We start from the raw sequence: 12,265 nt of genomic DNA on the forward strand, positions 1-12,265 counted from the left end.
AAACCAAAGTAGAACTGTTTGGTAGAAACACAACTCGTCGTGTTTAGAGGAGAGAGAATGCTGAGTTGCAACCAAAGAACACCATACCTACTGTGAAGCATGGGGGTGGCAACATCATGCTTTGGGGCTGTTTCTCTGCAAAGGGAACAGGACGACTGATCCGTGTACATGAAAGAATGAATGGGGCCATGTATCGTGAGATTTTGAGTGCAAACCTCCTCCCATCAGCAAGGGCTGTGAAGATGAAACGTGGCTGGGTCTTTCAGCATGACGATGATCCCAAACACACCGCCCGGGCAACGAAGGAGTGGCTTCGTAAGAAGCATTTCAAGGTCCTGGAGTGGCCTAGCCAGATCTCAACCCTATAGAAAACCTTTGGAGGGAGTTGAAAGTCCATGTTGCCCAGCGACAGCCCCAAAACATCACTGCTCTAGAGGAGATCTGCATGGAGGAATAGGCCAACATACCAGCAACAGTGTGTGACAACCTTGTGAAGACTTACAGAAAACGTTTGACCTCGGTCATTGCTAACAAAGGATATATAACAAAGTATTGAGATGAACTTTTGATATTGAACAAATACTTATTTTCCACCATAATTTGCAAATAAATTCTTTCAAAAATCAGACAATGTGATTATCTGGATTTGTTTCCACGTTTTGTCTCTCATAGTTGAGGTATACCTATGATGACAATTACAGGCCTCTCTCATCTTTTTAAGTGGGAGAACTTGCACAATTGGTAGCTGACGAAATACGTGTACTTTTTTGCCCCACTGTAGGTGTGAATCAGGCCTTATGCTTTAATTTTGCTGTGTGAGAAAATTTCAGCATGACCTACTAAACTTTGTAAACAAGATTTTTTTAACAACGCAGCCAAGATTAACGTAGTGAACACATCGGGTTTGATTTATTAAAACTGGAGAGTGCAAAATCTGGTGCAGCTCTGCATGGTAGCCAATCAGCTTTTAACTTCTACTTGTTCAATTAAGCTTTGATAAAAAAAACTGGAAGCGGATTAGTTTCTATGCAGAGCTGCACCAGATTTTACATTCTTCAGTTTTAGTAAATCAACCCCGTAAAGAGAAGCCTAGAGCTGCACATGCTGGCTGGAAATGAGAATAGAAGCAATCATATACAATATTTCCCATGTAGCTTACCAAAATATATTGATAACAATTGGATTTTTAATCTAGACAATGATAAATGAAGAAAAACATACACATCTACTAAACATTCTATTTAGGTGAACTAAACCAATAAAACACAATTGAAAATTGGTGTAACTGATACAGAAACAATTAGAAAAACTTTAAAGCAAAACTCCTGTTGAAAATAACAACATAAAATGAGCATCTACTTAAACGATTAAATCAGCATTTTCTGAAATATTCAATCCAGAGATATCCCCTGCAGTACTTTTTTCTGTTGCTAGGTGTCCTCAGTCTGATAGCCATCATGATTCCACCCACTCCCTCTGAGCCTGGGTCCTCCTGGATCCACCCCAACTGTGACTGGACAGTGAAAGGAGAAGCAGCACAGTGATAAGCTCATGTCTCTGTCACTCAGATTTCTTTTCCTGTTGCGTGCTTTACCGATTGGCTTCCTGGGCTGCTTCTAGCTCTTACACTCTAGCTCTGCTATACAGAGACTGCAAAAGGTTGAACAAATTCAGGAAATTAGACTGCTTGTATATAAAAAATATATCAAACAATGGTGTTGATTTACTAAAACTGTAGAGTGCAAAATCTGGTGAAGGTGTGCATGGTAGCCAATCAGCTTCTAACTTCACCTTGTTCAATTAGGCCCCTTTCACACTGAGGCGCTTCTAAACTGCCAGTAAAACACTGAGCACTTTTGAAGAGATTTTCAGGTGCCTTTGAAGAGCCTTCCACTAATTTCAATGTAGAGGGGCGTTTTTTCACTGCCCTGTCAGTGCACTGCCCCTGTGTGAAAGCATTCATTGATCTTAATGAAAATATGATCTTTTCAGGTGCTTTTTTTAGCGTGAAAGTGCCTGAAAAGCACCTCAGTGTGAAAGTGGTCTTAAACTTGGACAAAAAAAACTGGACGCTGATTGGTTTCTTTGCACAGCTGCACCAGATTTTGCACTCTTCAGTTTAGAGAATCAACCTCAATGTAATTATGACTATGGAGCTTCATTAATGAAGGCAGGCACTGCCCAGGGATAAAGTTGGTTATGGCAAACAGATACTTTCTCCCATATAAAAGGTAATGTACAAATCAACAAAATAAATAGTTAATAATACTGAGCAAAAATGACCATTTATCTATAAATATTCTAAAGTTCCACCACTGTCAGAATTAATTTATGTTCCCATCTGAAATGGGAAATGGAAAACAACATTTATTGAAATTTAAAATCACAAAAAAATCAACACTTTTCCTTTCTACAACTTATATAAGACTACCCCCTTCCCCCAAGTTCATTCCATTCTAGTTCCCACCTTTTATTTAGTGATGAAAAATGTCACTTACACCTTAATTAATAGCCCAAAGCGGTCCCCGCTGCTTCCGCATGTAGACTTTCCATTGGCACATCATGAAAATAGGCTCTTACATAAAACTGTGCGGTTTTAGGACAAGCAGAACCCCCAGCCAGCATAAACCCACGCATAGCATTCACAAACCATGCTCACAGAAAACAATTAGGTTTCTGAATGGAATTTTGTAGCTCATTATTCTTAAAAGACTAAGTTTAGAAGCCTGAAAGGCAACGTTTAACTGCAAGCCAGAGAACAGCTGTCGGTTCAAGTTTTAGCTGCTTGGCTGCACCATGGCTCGGGAATAGGAGAAAAACATGTTGCCTGTTCTTTGCCTGTTTGTTTGTGTGTTATGGAAGACCCATTACCAGCTGTGCTTCCAAATGATCAGATTACCGGGCCTGTATCACAGGAGGCAGCTGTGACAATAGATAGGAAGGTGACAAATTTACCCAGAGTCAGCAGTTGGGTAAAAGCGTCATTTTCTATTCTTAACCTGCTGGAGTCACTTTCAAGAGATTAAAATGCAGTAACCCTCTCTGTGCAAAGGGAGCAGGCTGAATACTAATGGAGAGGCTTTCTTTGTGTAAAACAATGGAATTATTTTCACACTCTGAAAACAATACATTTCTGGAAAAAATAGGCAATTATCAGCAATTTTTAAAAAGGCAAGTCATAACTCTAGCAAGTCGAAGAGCCAAAAAGGAAGAAAAGAATACTGGCCACTAGAGAGCAATATTCAGAACTTTGAATAGTACCCATGGTGTTGTTTGTTGCACTGTATGCACAGCCTAAAGCAGAATAAATCTTCACATTCCTGTCTCAGAAGTTTTTGTGCATATTCAAACATGGGGTATTTGGCACATCACTGCACAGGTTTACCACTTGCCGACCGTATAACATAGATATATGGCGTCAAGGTGGCCCTGCTGCGCCAGATCGCATACATGGTACGTGATTTGGCACTTCCGGGTAAGGGGCGCACGTGCACCACCGGCGACCCGGCTCAGCGGTGATTTTGCACAGCAGATGCCGATCAGCGGGTGCCAGCCAATAGACCGCCAGCTAGGGTTGCCACCTGTTTTAGATTCACTCGGACAGTCCGGGTTTTGAATCATGTGTCCGGGTTTCAGGCTGACTGAAACACGGACACGTTATTCTCACTGGGCTGTGGCTCCCCAAGTAACCTGTGGGCGGCTGTCTGGGTGCAGGTTTGGCATCACTGGGGGAGGTTTTATTAGTGTCACTGGTTGCCAAAAAGTGTCAAAAGTGTCAGAATGTCCTCCACAATATCTTTTAATAAGTCCCTGATTGCTGCCATTACTAGTAAAAAATAAATAGATAAAAATATCCCATAGTTTGTAAATGCCTTTGCGCAAACCAATCAATATAGGCTTATTGGGATTTGTTTATCGAAAATATGTAGAAGAATACATTTTTTTAAAATATATATATCTCTATCAAAAAGTAAAAAATATATATATTTTTTTAAATTGTAGGCCAAATTGTGCGCCAAACACATATGGGTAAGATAAAAACAGTTAACTTTAAGAGAGCAAATTTTCCAAGGATGAGGGCTGCTCTCCAGGATTTAGACTGGGAGGGAATATTGGCATCAATGGACACAGAACAGAAATGGGAATTCTTCAAATAGACTGTATGTAAACTCACTGCAAAGTATATTCCCATGGGCAATAAGTTTAAAAGGCTAAAAATAAAACCTATGTGGCTCATGGCCAAGGTTAAAATGGCTATAAATAATTAAAAAAGAGCTTTTAAAAAATATAAAAATGTAGGAACGCTATCATCGTTTAAATGTTACAAAGAATATAACAGAATATGTAAAAAGGAAATCAAGGACGTAAAAATTCAAAATGAACGACAGATTGCAAAAGATAGAAAGACAAACACCAAAAAATTCTTCAAATAGATTAATAGTAAAAAGGTCAGGTCTGAGCATGAAGGCCCTTTACAAAATAATCTAGAGTGGGTGACTGGGGACAAAGAGAAGGCAAAATTATTAAAAACTTTCTTTCGTTCTGTGTATACAAAGGAGCATGGGGGAGCTCATGTTCATAATGGGGGTGGTAGTGACACAGCCCCAAATGATACACATTGGCTCAAAAGTGACATAAATATTTAGACAGAATAAAGGTGGATAAAGCACCTGGACCAGATGGCATCCACCCACGGATCCTAAAAGAATTGAGCTCTGTCATTTCAAGCCCATTGTTTCTAATATTTACGTTAATGACTGGAATGGTACCACTGGATTGGCGCAGGGCCAATGTGGTGCCCATATTTAAAAAGGGATCAAAGTCTTTACCAAGTAACTATAGAACTGTTAGTTTAACTTCTATAGTTGGGAAGATACTGGAGAGTTTAATAAAAGACCACATAGATGAGTTCTTGCTGGAAAAAAATATTTTAAGCAACAGACGGCATGGATTCATGAAAGACAGAAGTTGTCAAACAAACCTGATTTCTTTTTATGAGGATGTAAGCAAAACCTTGGACAGAGGGGTGGCTGTGGACGTGGTATACTTGGATTTTGCAAAAGTGTTCCCCACACACGGCTCATGTGTAAGGTAAAGTCTACAGGCTTGGAAAGATCAATTTGTAAATGGATAGAAAACTGACTAAAAGACAGAATTCAGAGAGTAGTGGTTAATGACACTTACTCTGAATGGTCTAAGGTTATCAGTGTTGTACCCCAAGGTTCAGTGCTGGGACCCTTACTTTTTAATATCTATAAATGATATAGGGTCTGGGATTAAAAGTACTATTTCTGTCTTTGCAAATGACACTAAGTTATGCAGTGGAATAACTTCCCTACGGGATGTCTCCAATTTACAAGCCGACCTCAATGCACTGTCTAATTGGGCAACTAAGTGGCAAATGAGGTTTAATGTTGATAAATGTAAAGTTATGCACTTGGGGGCTAAGAATATGCATGCATCATACTACCTAGGGGGAGTACAACTGGGGGAATCAATGGTGGAGAAGGATCTGGGGGTTTTGATAGATCATAAGCTCAATAATAGCATGCAATGCCAAGCTACGGTTTCCAAAGCAAGCAAAGTCCTTGCTTGTATTAAGAGAGGTGTGGACTCCAGAGGGAGAGATATCATTTTGCCCCTGTACAAATCATTCGTAAGACCTCATCTGGAATATGCAGTTCAGTTTTGGACACCTGTTCTCAAAAAGGATATCGGGGAACTGGAGAAAGTGCAGAGAAGGGCAACTAAACTGATAAGAGGCATGGAGGAGCTCAGCTATGAGGAAAGATTTTATTCTCTCTCGAGAAGAGGAGATTAGGGGGGATATGATCAACATGTACAAATACATAAGTGGTCCATATAGTGAACTTGGTGTTGAGTTATTCATTTTAAAGGTCATCACAGAGGACAAGGGAGCACTCTTTAAGTCTAGAGGAAAAAATATTTAATCTACAAATACAGAAAGGTTTCTTCACAGTAAGTGCTGTGAAAATGTGGAATAGACTCTCTCCCGAGGTGGTTCTGGCCAGTTCAGTAGATTGAGTTAAAAAGGCCTGGATTCTTTCCAAAATGTACATAATATAACTGGGTACTAACATTTGTAGGTAAAGTTGATCCAGGGAAAATATGATTGCCTCTTGGGGGATCAGGAAGGAATTTTTTCATGTGCTGTAGCAAATTGGAGCAGGTTTTTCGCCTTCCTCTGGATCAACTGTGGGTGAAGGATTGTGTGTTTTTTTTTTTTTGGTTGAACTAGATGGACTTGTATCTTGTTTCAAACTGACTAACTATGTAACTAAGATCAGGTCCCGGAACAGTACTTTAAACCAGCCACACATGCTTTAGTGGCCAGAGTTTGTTTTCGTAGATGCTGTCAGGGTGAGAGATTCTGTTCAACACTATGTTGTCGATCTGAGATAGTTAGCAGCAGACTGCAGATGAAATGATTAGAGACCATCTTATTGAAAAAAACGACAAACCTAAAATGTAGGGAAAGGCTGCTTTCTGGAGCCGGATACACTTACTTTGCTAAGAACTGTGAATTTGGGGTGCCAGATGAAAATGGCTGTCCAGTAAGCCAGTAATATGCTGTGCCCCACAAATAAAGCTCCTGTTAAAGCACAAAAACTGACTGACAACACACCAAACACACATTGTTTTAACTGTGGAGGTATTCCCCATAAGGGAGACATAAAGCTATGCCTACACAAGGCAAACACTGCAGGCGTTGTAACAAACTGAATCACTTCACTAAATGCTGCTGCTACACCCCATGTATACCTGTTCATAACTTAAAGCAGGCAGATCAGAAGCCCGATGAACTGCAGATTTATGCAATTGGACAGTACCAGAAAAATGTTAAACTCTGTCACTGTGTAATCACTAATATCAGAATTCCACTGCCTTTAGACATAGGGGGTAAAGGTTTCCATTTTGAATGGCACAACCTAAAATGTCCATTTTCATCACTACCCATTCTAGGAGACACTGGCTACCCTAACAGCCTACAGTAGTGCCCAAATTTCAGTGTTGGGTAAGTATCATTACCTGTCACACACCAAAATATCAAAGATACTGTTTAGTAGCTTATATTTTGCAATTAAAATGGGTAATGGGGCCACATCAGAAGTCATTACTGCTAAAGTTGTCATCACCGCCTTGGAGGGACAATTTTTAGAGGCGATTACCTCTAGAAATTATTACCAACAACGGTCCACTATTTATTTAAAAGAGTTTGAGACTTTCCTTAAATCACTTGTATTAAAGCACATCTTAACACCACAATACCATCCACAGGACAATAGAGGTGTGGCACTCTTTGACCAGACATTTAAAAATGGCCTAAAGACACCTCTGCATGAGGGACTCTTCTTCAGCAAAACTGTAACTGCTGTTCTACAACACGAGAGGTCGCTCCTCATACGTCACTGGGGAATTGGCTGCAAAATGATAGATAGGTAGTGATCTATGAACACCTCTCACAAGTTTGAAGCCACCACAGAAAGTAGAAGAATCCTGAATCCTGCAAGTTAGAGTAGAGATGTCCCAGGTCAAAAGAAAAACTTACAGTGATGCAAAAAGAAATGCCAAGACCACTACTCTTATTTCTGGCCTGTGGGTAAGGATGCCACCAAGTCAAAGTTTAACCCCAGACCTGGAGGTGTTCTGTACAGAGATGATGTACAGAATGCACCCCCAGAAATGTCCTGCTTGTGTGATTGGCTCACTGATTTTCCCAGAAGTCTACAATAAGATACAAGTTAGATTTTTGGCATCTCCTTCAACAAAGGGAAATCGCATCTTAAGGGATACAGACCCTGCAATTTTCCTCATTAGAGCCTTGCAAGTGCAGCAGCTGTTTGATAATTATGAAACCACTCCCATTAAATTCACTTTGCACATGGGCACAGAAAAACAGCTATTTCTGCAGAATAACAAAAGTTAGGAATCTGCAACAAAGTTTATTAAAATCCTTGCAATGTACATAGAACATCTATAGGGGAGTGTTTTTTTTTCAACAAAAGTGGAGTTACTCTTTAATGCATTCTATGTATTAAGATAAAAAAAACACTCCACTACCTGTCCTAGACCCCGCCTGCCCCCGAGCACTTACCTGCCTCCTCTTACCACTCTAGCGCTGTTGCAGTTGCAGCTGCAGCACAACTCACTCACAGGAGACACAGACAGCAGCGGGAGGCATGCCTGCCCTCTTCCAATCCATTATAATGCATGTGCTTCTACTATAGGGGCTCTAATAAATGTATAGAGTTAGCACTGCGGATACTAATGGGGTATGTTGTCTCAGCTCCTCGCAGCTTATGCATATATTTGCAAATGTATGCATTTTTAACGCAAACTGGTAAACAGGTCAATTTGGTCGGTTGCAGGCTGGCTGACAAGTTGAGCTGGGAATTTTCTTTGGTTTCGTTTTACCTGGTAAGGTGACAGGTCCTCCAGTAGCGAGGTCATGAGGTCATTTGTGCTCAAAAGTTTGCATACCCTGGTAGAAATCATGAAAGTTTGGTATGCATATTGAAAATATGACTGATCATGCCAAAAAAACTTTTATTTAAGGATAGTGATCATATGAAGTCATTTATTATCACATAGTTGTTTGGCTCCTTCTAAAATTACAATGATGACCAGTGGTGGCTGGTGTTTTTTTTGGGGGGCGGAAAACAACCCCCTCCAGTCGGCCGGCGGCACCCCAACCCCCCCCCACTCTTGGTAGGTAAGGAGGGAGGTCCATCGGCGGTCGGGGCACCCCCAATCCCTGCCCCCCCGGTTGGTCATCCAGCCTGGCACTTATCCCATCTAGTTTGCGGGCAGGCAGCGCTCCTACAGGAGGCGGTCAGCGGCTCCTCTGTCCTCTCCTTCTCTTCTGCATCACGGCCGCTTCTGCCGTGCATCTACTCCCTCCTCCTGCTAGGATCACCTTTCCTTTTAGCCAATCTGGTGACAGGTCTCAAGAGCCGCTTCCTGATTGGCCAGAAGAAGGATCAGTGTGGCAATAGCGATTATATTCATTCGCTATTGTCACACAACAGGGTGAGCTCGGAGCGCAGTTTTCTGCACCCCGAGCCCATCCTTTTTTAAAGCCTATTAGAACCTCTGGGCTCCACCCCCCCCCCCACTCCACCATTGGAATCCATGGACTGGCACCCTGCATGTAGATCAGGGGGCCGGAAGGCATGGCTAGGGGGGTGGCACCCGTGCACCCCTAATGGAAGGGCTGCCACTGATGATGACAGAAAATCATCCAAATGGCCCTAATCAAAAGTTTACATAACCCTGAAATGTTTGGTCTTGTTACAGACACCCAAGGTGACACAGAGGTTAAAATGGCAATTAATCACTTGACACTGAAGCTAATTCTGGCACTTCTATCCTACATGTAAAAAAAATCATAATTTTTTGGCTAGAAAATTACTCCGAAACCCCAAACATATACATTATATATATATATATACACACACACACACACAGTATCTCACAAAAGTGAGTACACCCCTCACATTTTTGTAAATACTTTTTAAAGTGACAACACTGAAGAAATGACACTTTGCCACAATGTAAAGTAGTGAGTGTACAGCTTGTATAACAGTGTAAATTTTCTGTCCCCTCAAAATAACTCAACACACAGCCATTAATGTCTAAACCGCTGGCAACAATTGCGAGTACACCCCTAAGTGAAAATGTCAAAATTGGGCCCAATTAGCCATTTTCCCTCCCCAATGTCATGTGACTCTTACAAGGTCTCAGGTGTGAATGAGGAGCAGGTATGTTAAATTTGGTATTATTGCTCTCACTCTCTCATACTGGTCACTGGAAGTTTAACATGGCACCCCATGGTAAAGAACTCTGAGGATCTCAAAAAAATTATTGCTGCTCTACATAAAGATGGCATAGGCTATAAGAAGATTGCCAAGACCCTGAAACTGAGCTGCAGAACCGTGCCCAAGACCATACAGCAGTTTAGCAGGAAAGGTTGCACTCGGAACAGGTCTCGCCATGGTCGACCAAAGAAGTTGAGTGCACATGCTCAGCGTCATATCCAGAGGTTGTCTTTGAGAAATAGACGTATGAGTACTGCCAACATTGCTGCAGTGGTTGAAGGGGTGGGGGTGGTCAGCCTGTCAGTGCTCAGACCATACACCGCACACTGCATCAAATTGGTCTGCGTGGCTGTCGTCCCAGAAGGAAGCCTCTTCTAAAGATGATGCACAAGAAAGCCTGCAAACAGTTTGCTGAAGACAAGCAGACTAAGGACATGGATCACTGGAATCATCTCCTGTGGTCTAATGAGACCAAAATTTGGTTCAGATGGTGTCAAGCGTGTGTGGAGGCAACCAGGTGAGGAGTACAAAGACAAGTGCATCTTGCCTACAGTATGGTGGTGGGAGTGTCATGATCTGGGGCTGCATGAGTGCTGCCAGCACTGGGGAGCTACAGTTCATTGAGGGAACCATGAATGCCAACATGTACTGTGACATACTGAAGCAGAGCATGATCCCCACCGTTCGGAGACTGGGCCGCAGGGCATTATTCCAACATGATAACGACCCCAAACACACCTACAAAACGACCACTGCCTTGCTAAAGAAGCTGAGGGTAAAGGTGATGGACTAGCCAAGCATGTCTTCAGATCTAAACCTTATTGAGTATCTGTGGGGAATCCTCAAATGGAAGGTGGAGGAGCGCAAGGTCTCTAACATCCACCAGCTCCGTGATGTCGTCATGGAGAAGTGGAAGAAGACTCCAGTGGCAATCTGTGAAGCTCTGGTGAACTCCATGCCCAAGAGCAGTGGTGTATTTAGGTTTTGTGCTGCCCTAGGCCTGACTAAGCTTGCGCACCTCCTAATTTAACTATGACCCACCCCTTCCTGTCAAGGCCACACCCCTTCCTTTTTAAAATGCACCCTGTCATCTTTATGGGACAACAGAGGAACGCCGCGGGAGGACGACAGTGAGCAATACGGCATCTTTTCATTTGGGGGGTAAGGGGATATGTGCTGGGTGCTTTGGGAGGCTCTTGCACTGAAGTCGTGTCACTCCTCTGTGACTCCTCCTCCTCCTGGCTGTGTACTGAGTGTGTGTGGCGGACAGTGGGGAGAGAGGAAAGCTACGGAAAGCCCATCGCCGCTTGTGGGACTCCGGGTGGCAGATGTCCTGGGTGCCCATGCTGGCGCATCCCTGTCTGGCCAGTTACTGAAACTCAGTGCCGGAACTTGTTGTGGGCTCTGGGACAGTGGCATCACTAGGGTTGGCCTAGAGGATATCAGATTAGGCACCTCCTAATGGCTCAGTTCTTGGGAACAGTAATGGATAATGGCCAACAGGCTCTCTTACCAGACCCGGTGAAACTGCAACAGTGATCCCTCCGGCTGGATGTTTGCTCACTCTGGGTTGCCCAGGCCAACTCTAGTCAGTAGTGTAGCATGTCTCTACCCTGGCAGTGGCTTCATCTTTCTCCCCCTCTGGTGGTGCGGGTACAGCGTGGCTCTCTCTGGTGGTGCGGGTACAACACGGCTCCCTCTCTGGTGGTGCGGGTACATCGTGGCTCCCTCTCTGGTGGTGCGGGTACATCGTGGCTCCCTCTCTGGTGGTGCGGGAACAACGTGGTCCTCTGGTGGTGCGGGAACAGCGTGGCTCTCTCTGTGGTGGTGCGGGTACAGCGTGGCTCCATCTCTGGTGGTGCAGGAACAACGTGGCTCTCTGGTGGTGCATGTACAGCGTGGCTCTCTGGTGGTGTATGTACAGCGTGGCTCTCTGGTGGTGCGTGCAGAGAGTGGCTCTCTGGTGGTGCGGGTACAGCGTGGCTCTCTGGTGGTGCGGGTACAGCGTGGCTCTCTGGTGGTGCGGGTACAGCGTGGCTCTCTGGTGGTGCGGGTACAGCGTGGCTCTCTGGTGGTGCGGGTACAGCGTGGCTCTCTGGTGGTGCGGGTACAGCGTGGCCCTCTGGTGGTGCGTGCACAGCGTGGCCCTCTGGTGGTGCGTGCACAGCGTGGCCCTCTGGTGGTGCGTGCACAGCGTGGCCCTCTGGTGGTGCGTGCACAGCGTGGCCCTCTGGTGGTGCGTGCACAGCGTGGCCCTCTGGTGGTGCGTGCACAGCGTGGCTCTCTGGTGGTGCGTGCACAGCGTGGCTCTCTGGTGGTGCGTGCACAGTGTGGCTCTCTGGTGGTGCGTGCACAGCGTGGCTCTCTGGTGGTGCGGGTACAGCGTGGCTCTCTGGTGGTGCGGGTACAGCGTGGCTCTCTGGTGG

At 44.1% G+C, this 12,265-nt stretch overlaps 1 protein-coding gene across 2 annotated transcripts in view; it reads right to left on the reverse strand.

The window, feature by feature from the left end:
• MYO3B (myosin IIIB) overlaps positions 1-11,954 on the reverse strand; it is a 635,651-nt gene extending 623,697 nt beyond the window's left edge. Inside the window, exon 1 of one of the 2 annotated variants that reach the window (XM_073633937.1) lies at positions 11,353-11,954. The gene's annotated coding sequence lies outside the window, so the exon portion shown is untranslated. Of the gene's footprint in view, positions 1-2,498; positions 2,813-11,352 lie in introns of those variants that run through there. The other variant, XM_073633938.1, reaches the window with a different exon arrangement.
• Between the last annotated feature and the right edge of the window lie 311 nt (positions 11,955-12,265).

Source organism: Aquarana catesbeiana, linkage group LG06 (genome assembly GCF_042186555.1).
Source record: "Aquarana catesbeiana isolate 2022-GZ linkage group LG06, ASM4218655v1, whole genome shotgun sequence".
Classification (NCBI taxonomy): Eukaryota; Metazoa; Chordata; class Amphibia; order Anura; family Ranidae; genus Aquarana; species Aquarana catesbeiana.